This window comes from Andrena cerasifolii, chromosome 2 (genome assembly GCF_050908995.1).
Source record: "Andrena cerasifolii isolate SP2316 chromosome 2, iyAndCera1_principal, whole genome shotgun sequence".
Lineage (NCBI taxonomy): Eukaryota > Metazoa > Arthropoda > Insecta > Hymenoptera > Andrenidae > Andrena > Andrena cerasifolii.
Window position 1 is genome coordinate 14,659,673 of NC_135119.1, and position 22,459 is coordinate 14,682,131.

The following is a 22,459-nucleotide window of genomic DNA, read 5'->3' on the forward strand; positions in this document are numbered from 1 at the left end:
GGTTTGGTCTTGGATAACGCCAACAACACCGCCGTAGATAAAGGGCCTTCTGATCGTAAAACACTCTCGTTAAGAATATGATCCGGGCTTACCTTCGACCAACGCGGACACGAGGCAGTCGAGGCACCAACACAGCACCGCGGTCGCGCGCATTCGACTCGGGGTACGGGCGAACGGGCGCGCAAAGGAACACACCGAGTCGTCCGGCGAGAATTACGATCGCTACTGCCCCTCTTAGATACCGTGGCGCATATCTACCACCTCGTGTATAACCTCGCGAGGCTCGTCAGTGTATAACGAACCACCGTAAACAGCGACAAGCATCCACCTCTCCGCTATATACCAAACGCCTCCATACGTTTTCGTGGCCGCTGTCCCCCAGACGGATGAGCCTGCCCCGCGAGATTTATCCTCGTGGACGGCCATCGCGAATCGATTATTTAACGGGGTAGAGCGCCTCGGGGTTGTTGGTTACTCGCGAGCCTATCCGTCTTCGCACCGCGGCTAAATATAGACCGTCGCCGGGTACCTTTTTCCTTCGGTTTCCCGATTCCCGGTGTAATTTCGCGTTGGCGCGTGCCCCTCCCCGCGACTGGTCCCGCAGCCGCCCCAGCTTTCTTTTTTGCGCCCGAACGACGCCGCGGAATTGATCGCCGTTTCATTTACAATTTAAATCGCGCCAAGAAACGGACGGACGCGTCTCAACCATTAAATCTCGGACGGTTTTGTCCGGCCACTCCGGCAAAACGATCGAAAGGAAATAAAGTTATAATAATTACCATAAAATACGAGCGCCTTCGTGTTACTGCGCCAACGATCCGATGGAATTTTATCAAATTATTGAATCTCCGACGAGTCCAGCCTCCGGGACACGATACCGATAAGGTAGGTGCGCGAGTCCTACGCGAGGAGATCGATGCTTCCACCAAGAATTACGATCTTTATCGAGCGATGATGGAGTTTCATTGATCTATCGCCAGGCCCCGGGCACAGTTGTTGCGAATTCTACATTTGACTTGTTGATACCGGCTTCCCAAGGTCTGTAATTGATTAAACTTGAAGTTTCATTTAGCTCACTTTGTAGCCGCGTGGAAGAGTAATTGCAGCACTTGCGCGGAGCTAATGCAAGAGCAGCAAAAGCTACGCGATACATCCCAAGGGGTGCATCGAACGAGTAACCCTCGCGAAGCTGCTGCTTCGTTCGTAAGAGAGTTACCATTGAAAATATTCGCGTAACGTCGAAATAATCAGGAGAAGGTCCCCTAGCCAGGCGATAGTTAGGGTAAGCAGGCCAGTAGATGGACGAATCGTTGGTTAATCGTTAATATTAAAAGAACCAGAGTTTTAATCTATAGGTAATATTGTTTTTTTTTATTTTGTAGAAAAAACGTTTGTTGTTTAATAAAACATTAATGTATTTATTGAAATTTTTTTTTGTATGCGAAAAAGTATTTATATGTACGGTTTTACGCCAGTATGCGCTAGTCGCTCGATTCTTAGTAGCCATTGCTCAGCATATTCGTGCCTTCAAGTTAATAAAAAACGTGTTTGGACGTATTGTAGAGAGGTATGTAATAGATGATTGTATTGAAATATTAACAATTTATAAATAAACGCGTAAACAAAGAAAAATAAAACAATAGAACTTATAAAAATGACTGTCCATGTATTGGTCTGGATTTTCTAACCTAAACCCAGTAGATGAACAGAATAGAATTGAACTTTTTGAAGCCGTTTTTTTTCATAAACAAAAAATTGACACATGTACTTGTATGTAGGTAATAGTTTGTAATCCGTTAATACTACAAGAAACAAATCTAAACAGCGAAGAAGATGGAAACAACAAATTTGCACTGGATTTAATAGTTGAATCTGTTAAAGAAACTAGTCAAATTTTATAATTCCCTGTTAAATTACGTTACTGATTAGAATAAATGAAAGAAAGTAATAAATTATATAAGCACACAATATTTATTTCCCCGTTGCAACGTTTTGGCTAGACTAAAGTGACCAGACGTTTTATGTTAGAATGTGGGACATGTAAAAAGAAGCTTACCTACCACATTCGTAAAGACATCATGTTCTTAGTTTATTTAATTATATAATAAAGACATACTTCTGATAAATTAAAACAAAAGTGAAAACACTTTTTTTCATAACAAAAAATTAACTACATAGATCGTAAAATATCAAAAATAACTAAATGGATATATACCTATTTTTACTTTGTGCCACTACGAAATTGTTAAAAAGGTTACATGTCAAATCGGGACAGTCCTACACGATCCAGAACGTCTGATCACTTTAGGATAGATATAACCTCACTTTATTTGCACTCTGAGGTCATAACCTGTTGCACAGTTTTCGGGCAATGAAGACTGCATACGTTTTTAATTTTGATGAAATAAACTATATTTTAACAAAAAATGCCTCAATCTACGTCACTACTATAGCTAATAAGCTATATACGTCTAGCCAGACACCCGTCCATCTATTGCTTCTAAACTGTCCATCTACTAGCCCTATAGTCCATCTACTGGTGATACGGGCTATGAGTAGAATTTTCATCATTGCTTAAATACATTAATTTTTTTACTTACAGTAATTTTTTTCTTTAAATTCCTATATTTCTACGTTCAAAGCTTTTAATTTTTTCCTAATACAACAGCTATTTCTAAGAAACATCTTGATGTAAACATCGGAATCCGCTAAACCGTCCATCTACTGGCCTGCTTCCATCTACTACCCTACTTCATAGATGCGTAAAAGTAGCGAATCGGCGAGCGAGCGAGGATCGCGACAAAGCAACTGCCGTAAAGCAAGGTCGCGTATATCATCCTCTCTGCTCATTGGCGCATAACATCCACCATAACCCCGCAGTGTCGAGATTTACAATCGCGGGCCGGGCGAATGCGTGCAGGAATGCTCTCCCGAGGTTCTCTCTGTGGCGCGCGCGAAACAGCTCTTGGAGGGCTATGCGCGCCGCCATGGTGGCTTGAATTATTCATTCCGAGGGCCGCTGCATTCGTTGCTGGTACCATATCAGACCGGCGCGTCACATTAACCTAAGACACCGGCGTTGTTTCACGTACTATCAGCAATTAGATTTTGCGGATAATGCGCGGGGCTATGATAACCGAGTTTACCGGACGCTTCGCTGGAATCTCTTTGAGATACAGCTCGACGACGCGCGCTGCGCGGCCGCTCGTTGCCCAACCACCGCGCGTCCACGCTCTTCAACCCCCTTTCCCGCCTCGCGCACGCTTTCGGAACGTTAACAATTTTTAACGTCCATTTATATGTCCCGCGGAATAACCGGCATCGCCCCCATGAATATTTATCGGGCGAGCACTCGCGGATTTACCTTCTCTCGATGATGAGGCGGATTTCGTGGACGAAAAGCAGCCCCGTGGAAGAGGGTTTCGCGTATTTTCGTGCGGTGCGTGACCATTCGTCTCGGGTAGGTCTTGCCGGCGGCTCTACGGGGAGGCAGCGCAATGCATGCTGGTGGTGCATCACGGGGACTGGTGATTAATGGATTCGGCGAACGTAGACGGGCAGGAGGTACGAGCCACGGGACTCGGTTTACCTGCACGTGTGCTCGCCGCTGATTTTCTCCCTTTCATCTTCTCGGGGATCTCGTCGCTGCGACCATGTAGGTATACAGGCGTCTATGTAGGGCGCGTGTGTAAGTCCACGATCTGATTCCAGGACGTTCTTACGTGACGCTAGGGGAAGTGCTCCTCGGAGACCATTCGAAGCAACGGAAAGAGCGACAGAAACGCTTTGTAGACAGCTTTCCGAGAAACGAACAACCCTGTATGTCAGCCGTGTCAAACGGAGTCGCTTCGAGAAACACCAGCTCCAATCGAGGCGAGAGGGAGCCTCGATGCCTTTGATGCTACCAAAATTGATTTGTTGAGTCTGGAAACGTCCCGAGCTTCCTGCGTATATTTACGTCGGAAGACGCGAAGCTTGACGCGCTTAGAGGGTCGTATTTTTTCTTTGCACACCGAAGTGTGCATCAACAATCTGGCGCCTCTAGTGGGGTCATGTTTTAGCCCTTCTCACTATTTAACTTATCAGGGTGTCGGTTTTATTCGCGCAAAAACTGCGCACTGTAAAAATTCTTTGAGAGACATGCGCAACGTTTATGATAGCTTTATAACTTCTGTATCGTCCTCCATCTGAAAGTATTGAACCGTTCAGTGCCTCGGGAAAATTTCCCATCCGCAGTCCGCCTATCCGCGAATAATTTTATTCAAAGTTAACGCAGGTGAGTAACGATTACAGCAGCCGGAAGTTCGTGCGACGCGTAGGTGGGCGATTTATAAACGCAGGTAAAAGTTTCGCTTGGATGTACGCACACCATGGGATCAGGGAGCATAAAGAGAGCGAGAGAGAGGGGACCACTGTGGCGTATAGGTCAAAGGACCATATAGTTGGCTGAAGTGGTTGTCGAGTGACATTTGTACGAGCGTCATGGGCCGTCTGGAAGTCCGTAGAACGCAGAAATTGATGATCGTTACGGTGACGGTAAGAGGGACGAAATGTTAATGAGTCATCCGTATCTGTGGCTCGAGCTCCCGGGAATCACTCCGCGAGCACGCTCACGCTAGATCTGTGTACGTAACGGCGTAATTAACAAGCATGTAATTGCCGGTTCGGTAGCGCGTGTGCTACTTCGATATTGTTGTAACGACAGAATTGAAATCCCAGCCGATAGCATACCTACTGTCTTAATTAACAGGCATGGGAGACGTTGAAGTCTATGGGCAGCAAGTAATGCCATTTAAACATGGATCTCAGTTTGAAGGGAAATATGTACTTACTGTGATTTGTATTGTGTCGATACTATCTTCCTCTCGAGAGAGAGACAGGGAAATACCGGCACAAGTGCCATTTAAGAGTAGGATAAACTCGGGTATCTTCGTGGTACTTTTTGATTTGTCTGTAACTCGAAATTGTCTGACTCAATTTAGATGGAACAAAAACTGACAGACAGCGTGGATCTTCTAATTTATGTTGTGGTAAAGTAATTGGTCAATTGAAGACAGTGTGATAGAGTGAGAGAGCTTTTTGTTCCAGCAGCGCATTGTTCGTGAAATTCTTCGTGCTAGTTGTGGACGATCGCTGGTTTATGTATTATATGTGCTTTAGAAGAAAAATGGAAAGTTCAAACTGCAGGTAAGTGATGGTAAAATGACACTTTAACAAGTCTTACTCTTGAAATTATCATACAATAAGGCATCAGTGTACCTGAGACTGCGTTACTGATTCCACTGTTTCAGAAATTTTGATGGTCAATACCAGAAACAATGTTTCCTTACGTCTCAGACATCTAACGATCATGAAACGATGAATTATACACAAAATAACAATAATATAAACTAATGTAAACTAATGTAAAATAATGTAAAATAATGTAAAATAATGTAAAATAATGTAAAATAATGTAAAATAATGTAAAATAATGTAAAATAATGTAAAATAATGTAAAATAATGTAAAATAATGTAAAATAATGTAAAATAATGTAAAATAATGTAAAATAATGTAAAATAATGTAAAATAATGTAAAATAATGTAAAATAATGTAAAATAATGTAAAATAATGTATAGTAATGTAAAGTGATGTAAAATGATGTAAAATGATGTAAAATGGTGTAAAATGGTGTAAAATGGTGTAAAATGATGTAAAATCATGTCAAATCATGTAAAATAATATAAAATAATGTAAAATAATATAAACAAGTAGCTGGTGAACATATATCGGGCCAGCGAGGACTATCGCGGAGTTACCAGAGCTATCACGGAGTAACCAGAGTATGTCGTGAAAATTTTCTCGCGTCACTTTGCCCCGGTCTCCCCTACAATAGGTACTTGAAGTTAATTAGATGTGTAAGTATGCCAGAGCGTTTGAGTAAAAGAGGAGAAGGGAGCAGTGAGAGATTGATAGCTAGATTGAAATGTGGTAATCTCGAGGTGAATAACAGATATTAGATGAAGGAAGAATAGAGATAATGCGAACTGGGCGAGAGAGCGCCGGGGACTTTGAAGATTGCACGGAAACAGATAGACTACTTCGGATACAGTATAGAAAGAGTATTAGAAGGGGCAGCAAATGGGAGCATAACAGAGTGGCTGAGAGGGATAGAAAGGAAGTTTAAAAGCGAAGAAAAATGAGTTACCTAGATTTTTAGAAGAACGAATGAAAAATTTGTAAAATTGAATCCCTTTACAAGTCCATTGGGGCTGAAAACAAATCATATATGTATAGGTACTATCTCCTTCTCTACTGCACATCGTTTTCATGGGAACCGGGAATTTAGAAGAATTTTGGTCCCAGCGCTTAGGAATTCAGAGAGCCACCTGCTCCATTACAGCTGCGACGTAACACCTACTCCTCGATGAAGTCAATTAATTCCGCGTGCAGTGCAGCGAGAAATAAGACCACCGGTTCCTAATATCGCCGCGAAGGTACATCCGACCACCCATAGAGAAGCGTATCTCCCCGAGGAATATCAAGTGCACGGCCACGGGATCTGACCAAAGACACCTGATTATCCGACAATTTACACGCGCGCAGCGTGTTCGAAATGGCACTTTTCTCACGAATCAAAGGGCCGTTCGGATTAAGAGTGGCGTCACGTTTGACACGGTTCTCACATCAACGTAATCGCGGCGACTCCGAGCAAACAGGTCTGGAAACGAGTCAGTCAATAGCCTTTAACTCGAAAGCCCGCGTTACCGTGCCCGTCGACTGTACGTTTCAATTACACGGCATCCGGACACCGGTCGATGAAGACGCGAAACTGATCGTAAACTTATCAGAGTATCTATCGAGAAATTCGCGAGAAAAATTAATACATCTCGTAATGCTTAACACCGCGCCGAAATCCGGTCGTAAAAGAAGAGACTGCGGCCCTCGCATCATCGTCAACGCGGAACATGCAGATATTACGGAGCGGCGCGGCGGAAACTGCGCCAGCCATCCGCGTGTAAATTCACGTTTGCGGAGGAAGAGAAAGGGAGAGGAAGTTGGTCGGACAACGCTTGTTATTAGAGGTTTAATTGGGTCCAGTCTCTTATCCCGCAATATTCCAGGAGCTCGTACCTGCCGGCCATATGGTTGCTCTAATCCGCAGCCACCGGGCAATCCCGAAACTGCCGGTAATGAGGCAGACGCGGACAAATTCGCGGTGCTTCCAGCCGTGACTTTTTCGAATTACGAGCCAATGGGAGCGGACGCGACGAGAACGAGGGAAGAGATGCTTAACGTTTTTATCAACACTGCCCCGATGGACGTTTAACGTATCCCCGGGAATATTCTTAGTCGTATTTAAAGCGAAACACAGAAACTAATCTCGTGCATTAACGATAACGGTGCCTACACACGGCAGGGCTGGAAACCGCCTTTATTGCGGCGTTCCTTCAGCTCAAAATGGCGAACTGGTCCGACTGGTCCTCCTTCGATTTTTTTTTTTTGTTTTTAGTTCGGGGCCCATTCAGCTTGTCCCCTCGCCGGGCGAAAAGTCGCGGGAACTTTTCAATCGGGCGAGGGCTCGCCCGACGCGATAAATCTCGGCGGGTCAGGAGCTGATCTCTCACGTCCTATTTATACGATTAATTGGTGATCCGTTAGATGACGTTTTATTCGCGAGGTGAGGTACGAGAGGCCGCGTAAATTCCACCTTTAATTGACACTGATTTAATGGTCTCTTTGTATTAATTTTAGGCGGAACTGTCACTAGAAAACGGGCCCGGAGTTACGAGGATGCCGCGGAGCGTAATTCCACGCTCTTAGCGAATTCTGGCGACTATGCATTTTGCGAAACGTCGACACATTTACGAGGGTGAGCATCCAGCGGCAAAAGCGTGCGTGCTAACCGTGCGTCTATAAATAAACGGTGAAATGCTGCAAACGGTCGGCTTTAATTGGAAGGTTCGAGCGCACGCAATGTTTGTTGCGATAGGTTTCGTTCAGGAATGCAATTAAAATGGTGATCTCATCGAGTCGTGAACAAAAAAAGGACGAAGAAGAGGCGTCTCGCGAGGCGAAGCAAGCCCCGGGCGCGCGATATCGGCGAGATGTCAATCGCGACGCCCGATCGATCCGAGGCTCCTCGATCAAATCTGCGTTTCATCGGCGCTGCGGTATTGGCTACTGAAGTAAGTGTTCTTGGATCTACGACAGGTTGAGAGCGTTCCTGGCACTACGCTGTGAAGATTAATGCTGGGATTCCAGTAGATGGTGTGATGTAAAAAGGTTATGAGGTGCAAATTACGAGGCTCCGTGATTACTGTGGAAACGAACGCATGAGGCGTTTGGTCAATCAAAATGGGAGAGGAGAGGGTGTGACTGATGCGTTATGGGGGGTTTGCCCCTTGTTGGGCCGAAAAATACGTAATTCTTTGTGAATTTTTTCTACAAAAAACGGTTCGACAAATTAATTTAAGGTTTGGCAGGCTGTTTTATTGTATCTTGAACTATTGTTCTGAATTTTTACGTGACAGTAAAAAAAACAAGGCAGATACAAAAAGAGCGTGAAAAATAATCGGGTGGTCCTCGCGTTGACGAAAAGTATCTACTGTAAGGTTTATCCGAAACACAAAAAAGAAAAGAGATTCTTAATTTATATGAATGTGGCTATCGATGGTAGTAGATTTATTAATAAATATAAAAAAGATTTGAGTCTGAAACAGGTTTTGCTGGAAAATCGGGAAAACTTCTTTAAATAATAAAAAATATATAGAAAAAAAATTTATGTTAAACGATTTTATTAAAAATGTAGTAAAAACTAAATTGCAATGCACTAAAAACTAAAAAATAATTCTTTTCTCGTACTTCAAATTTGACGGTGTTAAAATACGGCAATAAATCTACTACCACCGATAGCCACATTCATATAGATTAAGAATCTCTTTTCTTTTTTGTGTTTCGGATAAACCTTACAGTACTTTTCGTCAACGCGAGGACCACCCGATTATTTTCCAACGCTCTTTTTGTATCTGCCATGTTTTCTTTTCACTGTTACACAAGAACTCAGAACAATAGTTCAAGATACAATAAAACAGCCTGCCAAACCACAAATTAATTTGTCGAACCGTTTTTGTAGAAAAAATTCACAAAGAATTACCTATTTCAGGCTGAAGCCCAACAAGGCGCAAACCCCCCTTAAGGGGATTAGGCAGTCAAATCGCTCGAAGATCAAGTATTTTTTGCGAATTAATTACAAGGAGATGGATACAAATTGTGATTAGTACTTTTGAGTAATGTTTGTTGAGACTATAAACTAAAAAAATAATTTTTTTGCTAATATATACATGTAAATGATGGCACTACAGTGGCCTGATGTGTGGGTGTTTTTTCTGTAGCTTTGCCCTGATTGTAACAAAATCCAGGTTCGAAGCGACTTGAAATTTTTACAGTTTATTCAAAATATATTCTTGTTTGGAGTGGAGGTCAGCATTAAGTATAAAAGCTCTAGGTTTTGAGATAAAAAAATATAGCAGTCTGTGCACCCCGAAAATCGAAATTTGTTATACAAACCGCCTTCTCGTAGTCGCTATTTTAATAACTGTGGTTCAATTATTGCCTCGGAGGTCCCCTCTAAAATTGCAGGTTCTGGGAGACACATATTCCAAGGAAACCGTTGTATCTTTATTTTTACGCTCAATATCAGGGCAAAACCAAAGACACTTTTTCTAAAACACTGTACACCAAACCAACCTTGTGTGGCATTTGTAAAATAGATACGTAGACAAAAAATATATATTTTTACTGTACGCGATAGTAATAAACATTGTGTAAGAGGAACAGACATAAGATATGAGATTATTAATTCGCAAAGAATACTTGACATTCGAGCGATTTTACTACCTTAATCCCCTTAAATACTCGCAAGATGAGTTCACAAACTCGTTGAACAAACATTCTCGACCAAAAAGCGTCTGTCTTCACAGCGACCTTGCCCCGAACGCAAACGCTGGGAAAAATAAGCTGAGCGTTTAGAGAAGGTTACGTTATCGTAACAAGCGTTGAAAGTTGCTTTCCGAGACTCGAAGCTGGCAGCGGGTAATTGGAAGCTGAGTTAGCTGAGCCAAGAGCAGCTGATTTACGACGAAATTTTGAACAAGATTGTTGCAAACAATCTAGGTTGCATACCGTGAAATGTAGACTGCGAAGTGAGTGACAGTCGTCCTATGATCATCTCTAACCCACCTAACAAGAAGTAATAAAGTAAGGAAGATGGATGGTAAGTGCGACTCACGACCCTTGAAATAACTGTTTGCCCGCCAAAGAACATGTGCAAAGTCCATATAGACACTATTCCACGCGCAGCGAGATAATATATGTGTGCTTCTTGAGCTGCGGGGGCTTTAGAGCCGAGTCGCGGCGTTTGGGCTGGGATTTGGGTTTCGTGGTGCAAAGCTGGGGCGGGGAGCAAGTGCGCGTACTGGATGGCGGGAGTAAGAGGAGTAAGGGACATAGAGCGCATTGGCGTGAGAGGTCTGAGGTCAATGTTGCCTCATCGATATCGCCCGCCGCCATGAATCACGCGGAATAACAAATCTTGATCTTCACACAGCACAGATAAAAGCACGCGCCACACCATAGGCAAACAAGAGACGTAAAGTTGCAGCCAGGATGGATTCGGAGGTAGCGACGGTGACGCAACGCGTTTCATCGAGAAGCGAAAAGCGACCGGTCCCCTAAAAACTATCCTCGGGCGCCACTGATCACGACCGGGGCCATATAGAATCCGGGAAGCGCGGAGAGAGCGTGTGTGCAGGGACCATAGAGAGAGGAGAGAGGACGGAGGCGCGATGAGAGAGTGCAGAGAGACAGAAATTGAGGGGCACACCCGCTCCCTGCGGCCGTCGTCAATCAGAATTCCGCGAATTAGCGTTAACGGGCCGTTATTGCCGCGTCCATTTGGCTAGTGTACAGTTTGGGTCGTGGATATGAGCCCATAGATTCCCCATATTCTACGCCGTATGGGGCGATGGTGCTGCCGCGCATAGCCCACCGGAATCCGGTTAGTTACTACCGCATGTTATGGACCGCCGCGCGCTATTCCCTCTCTCTCCGCATTCTCTCCCAGTTTCTCTCTCTCTTTCCCTTCACCCCTCTCGTTCCGGCCGCCCGTGTGTGCGTGTATCCCGAGGAAAGCTCCACCCTGCCGACGGGCACAATGCGAATGGCCGCGGCCTCTCTGCCACCGGCTTTATGCATCTATCGATACCTATTTACCCATTCGCGCAGGAGCAATGCTTCCTATTTCCCGTGGATAAATGTACACCGGCACGTACGATGCACGGCTGCGTGCCGCTAAGCCCGGCGTTCCAACTCTTTCGAATCAACGGGGATACGTGCCCGTGCGAGAAGGGGTGATCGGTATCTGGATGAACGCCTTTTTAGGGTAGAATGTAGGCGTCCACGGCCACTCCTAGACCACTGGACGACAATGGTAACGTTGTTTTATGAGAGATCGCTGTAAAATATTAAGTCCCCAAGCTGTCTGCTGGATCATAAGTGACGCAAGAGATTACAACTGGGGAGCAGCGGCAAATCTGGGTCATTCGGAAGACAGTTCTTATAGAATTAGCCAACTATTATCGAGTAACAGTCTATGTAGAATATGGGACAGTGGCGCACTCAGGGTTCAAGCTTTGGAGAGCCGAGTGAAACGGGGAAAAATATTTTCAATAAAATTCAGTAGGTGATTATAAAAATTAATTTAAAGAATAAAATACAGTTTCCTTTTCTTTTTACAAAACTCTTGAATTATTTCAGTCGTGGTTACATTAATCTTTTTTCCCCTTTTTCTTTAGGGGGTGCCAGGGCTCCTTGCCCCTCTCTGAGTGCGCCACTGATATGGGAATGAGAATTTCCTGAGTCTTGCGTCCATTACGTAGAATAAAATGCGATATCAACTGTTAATAGGACTTAGGTCATTATTATTATTTTATATTCCATTCCGTTACTTTTGTTTTGTGGTAACGACGTTCCTCTACTTTGAGTCTTTTTCACAAAGCCTTCTATCGCAAGACGGGTCTTACCCGTTCACGAGAGAATAAATAAATAAAATAAATAAAATGCAGGAGTGACGTGAATTTTGGCGCTCGTTCGCAGACTATTGCACTTGGCCGAGCCACGTTTAGATTGACTGTACGGTTACGGTTTAGATTGACTGCATGAAACTTGCAACAACGATCGTCCGTAATGAATGATATTTTACAAACAACATGGCACAGCGGTGGATTACGAGGGCCGTGTAACTGGTCGAACATTTGGCGCTTGCTGGTAACCGCGATGAAAGTGATTACTATTTATACGGCGTTGCGAGCATTACGTTATAATTCCGTTGCATTAGTGTGAATTATTTATCGCCCCCCGTGCCGCAGACGCGAGCGCATTAGCGGCTTGTTGCCAAGCGCTGGGCAAAGAAAAATCGAGGCGCAAAACCGGGGAATGCCGTGTCTCCCGAAAGGAGCCAACAGATGCAGTGGCGCGACGCATAAAAGTCAGCGCGTAACGGGCGAAACAACCAGTTTTCAATAAATGGAGTCACGCGCGGCTCTCTGAATATCGAGTTGCGGAGGCAGAAAGAAAGCGAGATAGGCGACGCGACGCTTTGTCCGCGACGGTGGCGGAGAAATCGCGCGATGAAACAGGAGCCCGCGCGCAACGGACGAAAGAAACCATCCGCGCGTCCCGCTGGGAAGTCGCGGTAATCTCCAGCGATCATTGCCTTGTTTAAACTTTTATGCAACCGGCCATTCTGGCCGCCGATAATTCCCGTCACGTCCCAGACCTCGGGTATGATCTGCACCGTGCGCGCGTCAGTCTCGCGCAGATGTCTCAATCCGATTAACGGCGCGAGGGTTCAAGGTGATTTGCAACGGCGCGTAAGGGGGGAAAGCGATCGTACGAAGCAATTCCTCGGGCGAGAGAAAAGAGGACGATCTACGTAATTAGAAATGCAATGAATGCTGCGAACTTAGGGAGCTTACCTTGGCAGGCGCTGTACTCCCGATGAATGGCGTCAACGTGAATGTTGGGTATTATTAAAATTAAGTAGCGTTATCCGGTCGAACGAAGCGCGGTAACTCGACTATGTAGGAAAAGTGGAAAGCACGCTATCGTCGACCAAGCGCGTCAACGTCGGAAAGTAAACTAGGTACCCTGTAGATCCTGGCACAGTTAGCAGCGATGCTAGGCCAGCTTTTTTAAAAGTCGCACTTTTTACCTGCCACGGTGAAGATTGCCGTGGAATCGCTGTGACGGTCTGCGCAATTTCCTTAAACACGGACGGATATCCTCGCAGAGTCGGCCCAAGGACTCGCAAGGGTCGTCCGTGTTTTATACTCCTTCTGCCTTCACCCTCGTTTATTCTTTCGCTCCTCCGTTCGACGCGGCCACGGAGGGGCCTTAAAAAAGCGCCCGTAAGCCGGCGGCCACGGGAAGCAGTTACGAAATTGCAAGGAATTTCAAGGCTGCTCGTAAAAACCTCGGAAAAGAATAGCCGGGGTGCCGCGTTTCCTGCAATAGTGCGGCTTTTTTCTCCTCGCGCCGCGCCTGGTCGACCGGCTGAAAGGGGGCGAGGGTAGACGGGTCCGAGGTCTCTCAAGGGTTGTTAAAAACGGGCGCTTTGGCTAAAAAAGCATTTAACGGGGTGACAGAGGGGGTGTTTATGGCGGGAATACCCGTAAAGGGTCATAGCCGGCGTTGCTCTCCACGGGGGTGGCCAGTAAAAAGGCGAGGCTGCAAGGTCGTTGCGCTTCGACTCGTTCAAATCAGATGCTCCACGATCCGCTTGACCTCGTAAAACCCTCGAAATTCCGGCTTTAAGAGTCAAACTTGTTGTTTCTTCCGAGCATAACGACCTGCCGACTTTCCTGCTCACGTCCCGGGTACAAATACCGACGATGCCACCCTCACCCCTTCGAATGCAGCGTCGCATTCGGTATCGGTGTCCCTTGCACCAATTAAATTCGTACAGCAGTTCTATCTATTTTAGAATTAACGATGCGCAGCTATTGGATGCTCGAGATTTTATTTGGTGGCCTTCGCGAACTTGAGATATCGTTTCGTGAATTTGTTTTAATAGGTAGTCCCTATTTAGTTGGACTACCTATGGATAATTGAGAAAGATGGAAGGGACCATGTTTGAAAGGGGAAATACATAAAACTCTGCTGCACTGCAGTTGCTTCTTCCCCAAGAGCTCTCGGGACTCTCAGCCCGTCGGAATAGCCACGAGCCCTGTCACAAACGACACTTGGCTTCGCGGAGTATTCTCTCAATTTGCTCGATATTCTCAAAGGCATTGCAAGCTCCAATTAAAGATGATTGTGTGGCACATCTGTTAACCACACTTCGTTGAACTTTCCCACCATTATGGCTCCACATCAATCACTCTAAATAACAATCATTACTTTCATTGATTGCATTACTTAATTCAAACACTGTAAACAACAATCGTTTGATTTATGTAAGTCAATTGATCGTAATTAACTGATACAGCGTGGAGAGCGTAGTTTTGTAAGAAAAAAAGTGTTACGTTTTTCTGTAAAAAAAAGAGAACATCTGCCACCAACGGTTGGTTTATTACTTGAGGGCTCGTAAAAGGGTCACAGCCGGGTAACAGGTAAAGTCCACGAGACCAATCCGTCGGAAGTGGTCATGGCGACCCGTCGGATCCGGCTTCTGACTGAAACCAACCGTTTATGCTCGGCTTGACCTCGTAAACCCTACAATTGCCCATTTTGGGGTTTCTGCTTTTTTTTCCCCCCGTGCCCCTCATTGAAGCTAGGCGGTTTTTTTCGCAGCCAAGGACAACGTCCGTTTGACGACCACCAGAAGAATCCGTGGGGTTAAGCCGACAAGAGTTAGTTTGCCGCTGACCAACGCGCCTCTAACACCACGTCTTTGCTCCAACAGAAATTGAGCTTCTTATCGCGATACCGTATAAACGTCCTTTCATCCCGATCTCGCGACGGTTCGGTGTGATTCGGGATGCAAAGGGTTGCTCTTTTGCGCGACGGTGGTGTGTTCAAACTATTCTCTGGAGGAATGAATAGACGTCCTACTTATCATGATCTTTGAGTTCGGTTTAATGCTAGTGATAGTGCACTTGCAAATTAATTAAAAAAAATTAAAGTGTCGATAGTGATGGACAGTGCAGTGCGGTGCGAAGGCGACATCTTGCGTCCCAGTGATTCAGAGCTCCCCTTTATTAAACCTCTGGAAGCCTGCAGAATGATTAGCAAGTGTACTCGAAACTCGAATTACGATGAGTAAGTAAAGGCAGACTTGCGTAGAGTTATTATTATTACTACAATGTACCACAATGTACTACAAGTAGCATTATACGAGCTCGTTGCTACACATGCTATCGATTGGAACTAAACAAGCCACTTCTCGTGGTCTTTGCAATCTCCTAGAAGGTTACTCGCGATAAACTCACTTTCCTGCTTGCGTAATCGATCTCGCCTCTGAATATTCTCGAAGAAGGACAGTTTGAACTTTGAGAGTGGCATAACGCGATGATAACGTGTTATTATCAGGGACGTACAGCGATCGACGAAGTAACGTTGTGTTGATCGTCCACTTCCGTGAAAATTCTCCCACGGTTGTAAAGATAATCTTGGCACTCTCGCGAAGGAAGAGTTTGATAGACTTGTATGTGCCTTAATAATACCATCGAATTAGTTCGTAATCAGAAAAGTTGTTAAAGTGTAACGTTCACTTGGTAAAAAGGAGGACCGATAAATCGCGGGAATTACGGAGAGGGTACTTCTAAGCCTACAGGCTCAATGAAATTATGTTTCTTTTAAGGAAGCTTAATACACAACGTGTTTCAGAACTATTACTGTAAACTTCACTGCTTAGTAGACTTCTAATAAACACGGCTCTCCAAATTAATCGCTTTTGAGGTATTCAGTTCTTCAGCTTGTAAGCTAGTAATTCCCTGTAATTACGCGTACCGTAGATCGGTATCTCAAGAACTCAGCTGGTGAACAACTTAGCGAGTGACTTCTGATTGAATACTTGGAATAACAGATCTTGTCATTACTCGGCTGCATTTACAGTTTTTAATATTTAATACAAAAATTCACATCGAATAGTCATAGTTTTTCTGAATACCGTCAAATGGGGTAACTTTGACCACTGGGGTAGCTTTTACTACAAAACTAGATTTTAAAACAAATTGCTCAGGCATTTAAGTAACGTTTAGTATAAAGTGACCAGATAATTTCTATTCCAATGCGGGACAAGCAAGCAAGCAAGCAAAAAAGAAGGGTTAACAGATCCGTGAGGAGGTCTTTACCATAGTTTATTAAAGCATTTACAATATATTTAAAAACACATACTTGTGATTATAAACTGATACATTGAAACGAAATTAAAAATATCTCTTTTTTTCACAACAAAAAAAGTAGAGGAAGCAGTAACTTTATAACCACTGCGAAAATGTAAAAGGTTACATGTCCAATCCGGGACAAAGGGCTCAAATGCGTGACGTCTGGTCACTTTAGTTTAGTATTAGTATCTACTTAGTATTTAAGTAAAAGTATTATGCTTAGGCTTATTAACAGTTCCTACTGCGGCCTCGCCTTTACTCGCATCCTACTGTCTCCTTATGTACTATATTTTCTGCGTAACGAGTAATAAGGTCGAAATAATAATAGTAATAATTTATTATAGAACAGGTGTTACGTATTCTCAGGCAAAGTGCCGTGCATAGCTTTAATTGCCATTTTGTCTGAGACTAATAGCTGTTGTTTTTAAAATCTAGTTTTCAGGTGAAACCTACCCCATTTGACGGTACCTACACATTCAGTAATCGATGCAACATTTCTACAGTTCTGAATCCTCGTGCTTAGCCCTACAAACAGAAATGACGTGCTAACCCGTCGTAATTTTTCAAATATGTACCTACCGAGTCTCGTTGTCGCAATTATCGTCCAGCACTTCGTCCTAAGCTACTTATTCCCCGCCCGTTTTACACGACAACTTCTGCCGCGCGACGAGGTACGAAAAAGTGCATAAAGCAGAGCCGGTGACGAGCGCGCTAACACGGCACGAGCGTATAGCAGGGCCGTTGGCGTTGCGGCAGGTCAAGAACTCGTTGCCATATCAATATACTTAAGTGAAATGATACGAGGCAGCCGTAAAAGCCGACAGTAATGACGCATTAGGGGGTTGCCGGGCCGATTTAGTTGGCTATCAAACAAAAGGTAACTTTTACCGAATGCCGTCCGAGACGCGCGCGATTTAAAAGGTTCGAGTCGAAAGAGTGCGCGCGCCCCCGGCCATTTATACCTGACGTTTTATGCGTTTTATAGGCGCGACGTGCGTCTCGTGTGCCAAACGGCACATAAAAGTGCAACCAGATTGCCCGTTCCCCTCGTTGCACCGTTACGGATTATTCTTAAAACTTCACACCTTCCGTTCCGCGGGCAGCTCGCGATTAATTGTACCAGAGAAGAAGCTCCTATTTCATTCGATCGGTACATCTTAACGCCTGACGCGCGATAAATTACCCATCCGAGTATATTACTGGCTACGATTCTAATCGATTTCAAATAAATTCCTGCAAAGAAGTAGCGCAGCGTCATATATTGCCGCCAACAGAGGCTAAGTGATATTAAATTATCGGATATTCGGGAGATTAGGAGTCTGGGGGATCGACGGCGACAGCCTTCTACCGTGAGTAATCGCTTGCCGATATGCTATTATTAATTTGCTCCTAGATTTGCAATATACCGTGGGAGACGCTGAAAATTAATTCACTTTCCTGGATAAAAGCTGCAGAGAGCCTCGCCTTCTTGCGTTAATAACGACGATGGCAGGGATAAAAATTGCTAGGTGTAACAGCGCGGTGTAAAAATATTTACGGCCCGGCCGAAGACGAATACTGTCCGCGAAGCGTAATAACAGTGCGGCCGCGCGGCTCTGCAAAGGAAAAACGATGATGAATATTTAGTGCGATAGCAACAATAGATTATCAAAGCCGTAAAGAGTCAGCTGGATAACGTCCCGACTGGCATTTGGAATCGTAAATACAGCCGCGATACAACATCGGTAAACGTGCTTTTCCTCTGGAACGAAGAATGCTTTGAACGCGCAGGGGCGCTCGACTAACCAGCTTCCATAAACCTGACATCACGTTCGCGTTTATCGCGACCCACCGCGCAATCTATTCCTCATAATAAACACCCCCGGCGAAAAGTCACGCAGAAATGTGTCATTTAAAAAGTCCGATTAGATATTACCTTGCGCCGCCTCGATTCCGTTCGAAGTATCGACCGAACCGGACGACGGGAACTTTTGCGGGATTTACGGCCGCTTCCGCACGCGCGAAAAGGAAAGACAGAAGGGAGAAAGCCGGGAGCGAAGATTGATGGGATCAATATGCAGTAAGTCTGAACAGCGCGCTCGGGGCTAATGGCGGAGACGCGCCGGGAAAAACTGTAATATTTCTGCTGGTCCGGAATGCTTGAAAGCGCAGTAACGACCGTGTAACTTCATCGCGATTGAGCAGAAAAAAAATTCCACCTCGGTTTGTTTCAATTATCGACGAGGGGAAGACTGTGGGAATCTATCGGAAGCAAAAGGAGAGAGACAATGTACATACGCGATTGTTTAACCTGATGCGAGTGCCTCGAATTCGGTGGGGAGGTACGAGCTGCCTCGATGCCGCACGGATATTACGAGGCACGAAAACGAAATTTCAATTGGACCCTCGGGGCGCGAGCAAAAAGCAGAGGAATCCCGATGATTATCAATTTTAATTCGATCCTTACGGAGTGAGAATAAAAAAGGGCGGGAATCTCGATTCTTATCACCCGTATGCCGATGTACCGTGATAGCGGACTGGTTCTGCGGTGCACGCCCAGAGGAAATTCGATTTCAGTGCGAACGTGCGAACGTGCGTTCGAAGCACTCTGCAAATGGTAACTGGAGAAACATCGGCGAGTTCGGACGACAAGCACAACAAATAGAGACGATTAATCTCCTATATACGTATATGAAATCGTTGGGTCACTCACTGGTTCATCAACGTTCAGCTCAAACCGCTGAACTCGCTTAAGTAGGGACATGAAAATCGGAGAGTAGGGGAGAGGTGCTATAAAAGGGACAGGTCTTAAATGGGACAAATCGAATTGCCAAAATTCTAAACGCACTGCACATGCCAGTTATTTCCCTGTTTATGACGACAGTAGTGCCCAGACAATTGACGTAAACTTCACTGCGGTCTCACTTGCAACAGAGTAGTAATCCGCGGTTGATGTTTTCCGGCAGTAAAAGTAAAATTTTCGTTGATTTTCGGTGCCGTTTTCTGAGATTAAGATATATACAAAGTGTTAAAGTGTTATATCATTAAAATAGCCTGTATTCAACGGAAATGAAAATACTTAATAGATAAGATTTGATTGTTGATTGTTTTCTTTGGTTTGAGGTTATTTTATATTAAACTCGCTTGTAGTCTTAAATGGGACGACCGTTTCATGTCTGTCCCTCTCATACACATGTACTGCTAGACACTATATGTATTTTACTTTTCTGTAAAGTTATGTGTGAATCATTCGATAAATTATTAATTATTAGTTGCTGGCATCTTGTTTGAAATTTAAGAATTAGTGAAGTGATTATTCAAAGCGACAAAATATTGATGATTTATAGTACAAAGAGTTAATTTTTTCATAGATTCCATTGTTTTGTATCATTAAGATTTACAATTATAATTGTAATACTTAATAAGTTTATTTTTATTAACGTGTCCCGTGCATGACTTATACTGTTCCATTTAAACCCACCTAGTCGTAAAAGGGACATTTCCCACTTATTTGAAAATCGAAGATTTTGTTATTTTCTATTACAATTGATGTGTTTGTAATATACTTTTATTGAAGGGAAATAAACACACTTTCTATTGATGTTCTTGTTTTTTAAATACCTATAATGGTATTGTCGAAAAACGATGCTAAACAAAAGTGTCCCTTTTATAGCACCTCTCCCATACCTATATTCCTTTTCGACGTAGGTGCTCTATGAGAAGTTTTTTTTTTAAATTCCATCCCCAAGCTGGAGAAAATTGCTTAATATCTCTTAGGCCCGATTAGATATTAACTTGGTTTTTACTTACAAAGGTTCGCCACAGAAATGCCTAAAATCCAATTTCTGACTTTCGCTCTAATCAACCCCTAATGGCGTCAAAATGGATAAAATGTATTTGCTCAGACTGCTTAATATCTCTTAGGCCCGCTGAGATATCAACTTGGTTCTTATTTACACGGGATAGCCACACAAATGCCTAAAATGCAATTTCTGAATTTCGCCCTAATCAACCCTTAAGAGGTGAGAAGGGGTAAAATGTGTTTTCATGGACTTCTGAATATCTCTTAGGCCCAATTGGATATCAATTTAGTTTTTACTTACAAAGCTTACCCGCGCAAATGCCTAAAAACCAACATATACATATATAAATGTTGGTTAAACAAAGGTTACTTTACAAATTTTACTTAAAAATACAGATATAAAAGTAATTCCTTTTAATTACTCTGCCGTAGCGAAACACGGGTATTTTGCTGCTTAAGTAGTCACTATATAAATAGGTAGATACTGTTTTGTGCTCGACGGCATGTACCTATTACGACCAAAAGCTCTGAACAGTAGGCTGAATCATTTTCACGTGTACGTTCAGACACAGACGAACTGTTGACGGGGCGCATAAAAAAGTTTGTTTGCCAAATAAAATTTTCGAACGCACGGCGAACGATGGTTTTACGGCCGGCGGTGGCCCCGACGACAATTTCGCCGTATCGTTTATTAATTGCCCGAAATGCGCATCAAATTAGTTGAGCTCGTAAACGATACGTCACGTATTCAATTTACAATCACGCCGCTCGCGATGGAATAAATTAATGCTGTCGCGATAGCATCGCGCTCGCATAATAAATGCCGCGTTATCGAGCGCATACATCCGAGATATTAGTCCTCGATGCATATGTAGGTGAAAGCGGAGCGATTAATCGGCGAAATTTTTCGGCCGTCGCGCCGCCGGATTAATGAATTTATAAAATATAGCGGCCACATTGGAAACGGCACGATATCGGCGGATATTGATGCCCGGGACAGGCAATTACGGGGAGGGTGGTTATAAAATTCCCGTGCTTCGACTCGCGGAATCGGCTGAAGAACGAAGCTGCGCGAGAGGATGCCCGAGGGGAGCTAGTATCCTTAAATAAATAGGGAAGTTCCTGCTGGTTGCGTTGAAACCGAGGCATACGGCGAGAGAGCGCGCGAGCACAAAGAAAAAACGGTGCCTCCGCCAAAAAGGATTTCGCGAGAGATTAAAGCACGCTTCGAATTCGAATCTATAAGTGTTTTGCTCCTCCGGGAATCGGGCGGCGGCACGTGTCAAAGGGTGGAAGAAGAAGAAGAAATCCAGCGACGCCGGTGGTAACGCGCAAGCGCGGACTGCGACGGAGTTATCGGGCGCTGCAGCGCGCGCGAGAAAGACACCCTTTATATTCAAGATGGCTGCCGGGCCTCCCTCCCATGTCGCGCGTCTCCCACCGCTATGTCGGCGGCGCGGCTGCCTCGAGGAGAACCGATCCGGCTCGCTCGCACACCGTTGCCCCGAAACGGCTACGTACGATCGCATACTCTTTTCGTCTACACTTACCCCAAATATTTTTAAACCTCTTCCTCGCGTTGCTCCATTTTTTTCTTCGCGCCGCGCTCGCCGCCTCGGTCTTTCGGCGGTTTCGCTGACCCCCGACGTCGCGTGTATACAGCGCTCCGAGGCCCCCGCGTCATCCTTTCTCGTGCTCGTCGATTTTCCCCGAAAAGGCACACACGAAAATGTATCACTGCGCGACCGACGCTCGCGCGGCGCAGCGCTGCTCCGCCGCGACGCGCTACGGCACTAAACATTCGGGAGGGGAATGGCGACAAGGGCGGCTTTCGGGAAGGATGTGTGTTGGGAACAAACGATTTTCGAAGCTCCCTCGGTCCAGCGAAGGGGAACGAACTTAAATGTTTCTCGCACTGTATATTATAATATCGAAATGTTATGGAAATGTTCAGGATTTAAATATTTAGAAAGGGAGAACAATGTAAATAACGTTTTAATCAGATATGTGGAGAAAAAATAGTGCCTTGGGTATAATTTAGGCTTTGTGCTGTAGATTCTCAAGCTTTGTTTACCTGTGGCCTTCCCTTGAGTTTAATATTTTTCTGTGGTCCCCACTAGAGTTGCCAACCGCACTATAATATGTAGCATTGTACTATATTTTTATCTAGTGTACTGTATACTGTTAGAAACAGATATCGTACGTAAAAATAGTAAATTTCCGGTACATCGATAAAATTCCACATTTTTTTTCTTATTTTTCTATTCTATGGCAACGCCAAATCTTTAATTTGCGAATTTAAACTTTA

General features: G+C 44.4%; 1 long non-coding RNA gene across 1 annotated transcript in view; it reads right to left on the reverse strand.

The window, feature by feature from the left end:
* Positions 1 to 22,044, reverse strand: part of LOC143366157 (uncharacterized) — an 83,994-nt gene extending 61,950 nt beyond the window's left edge. Inside the window, exon 1 of the long non-coding RNA XR_013084677.1 lies at positions 21,702 to 22,044. This is a non-coding gene — a long non-coding RNA (uncharacterized LOC143366157). The remainder of the gene's footprint in view (positions 1 to 21,701) is intronic.
* Between the last annotated feature and the right edge of the window lie 415 nt (positions 22,045 to 22,459).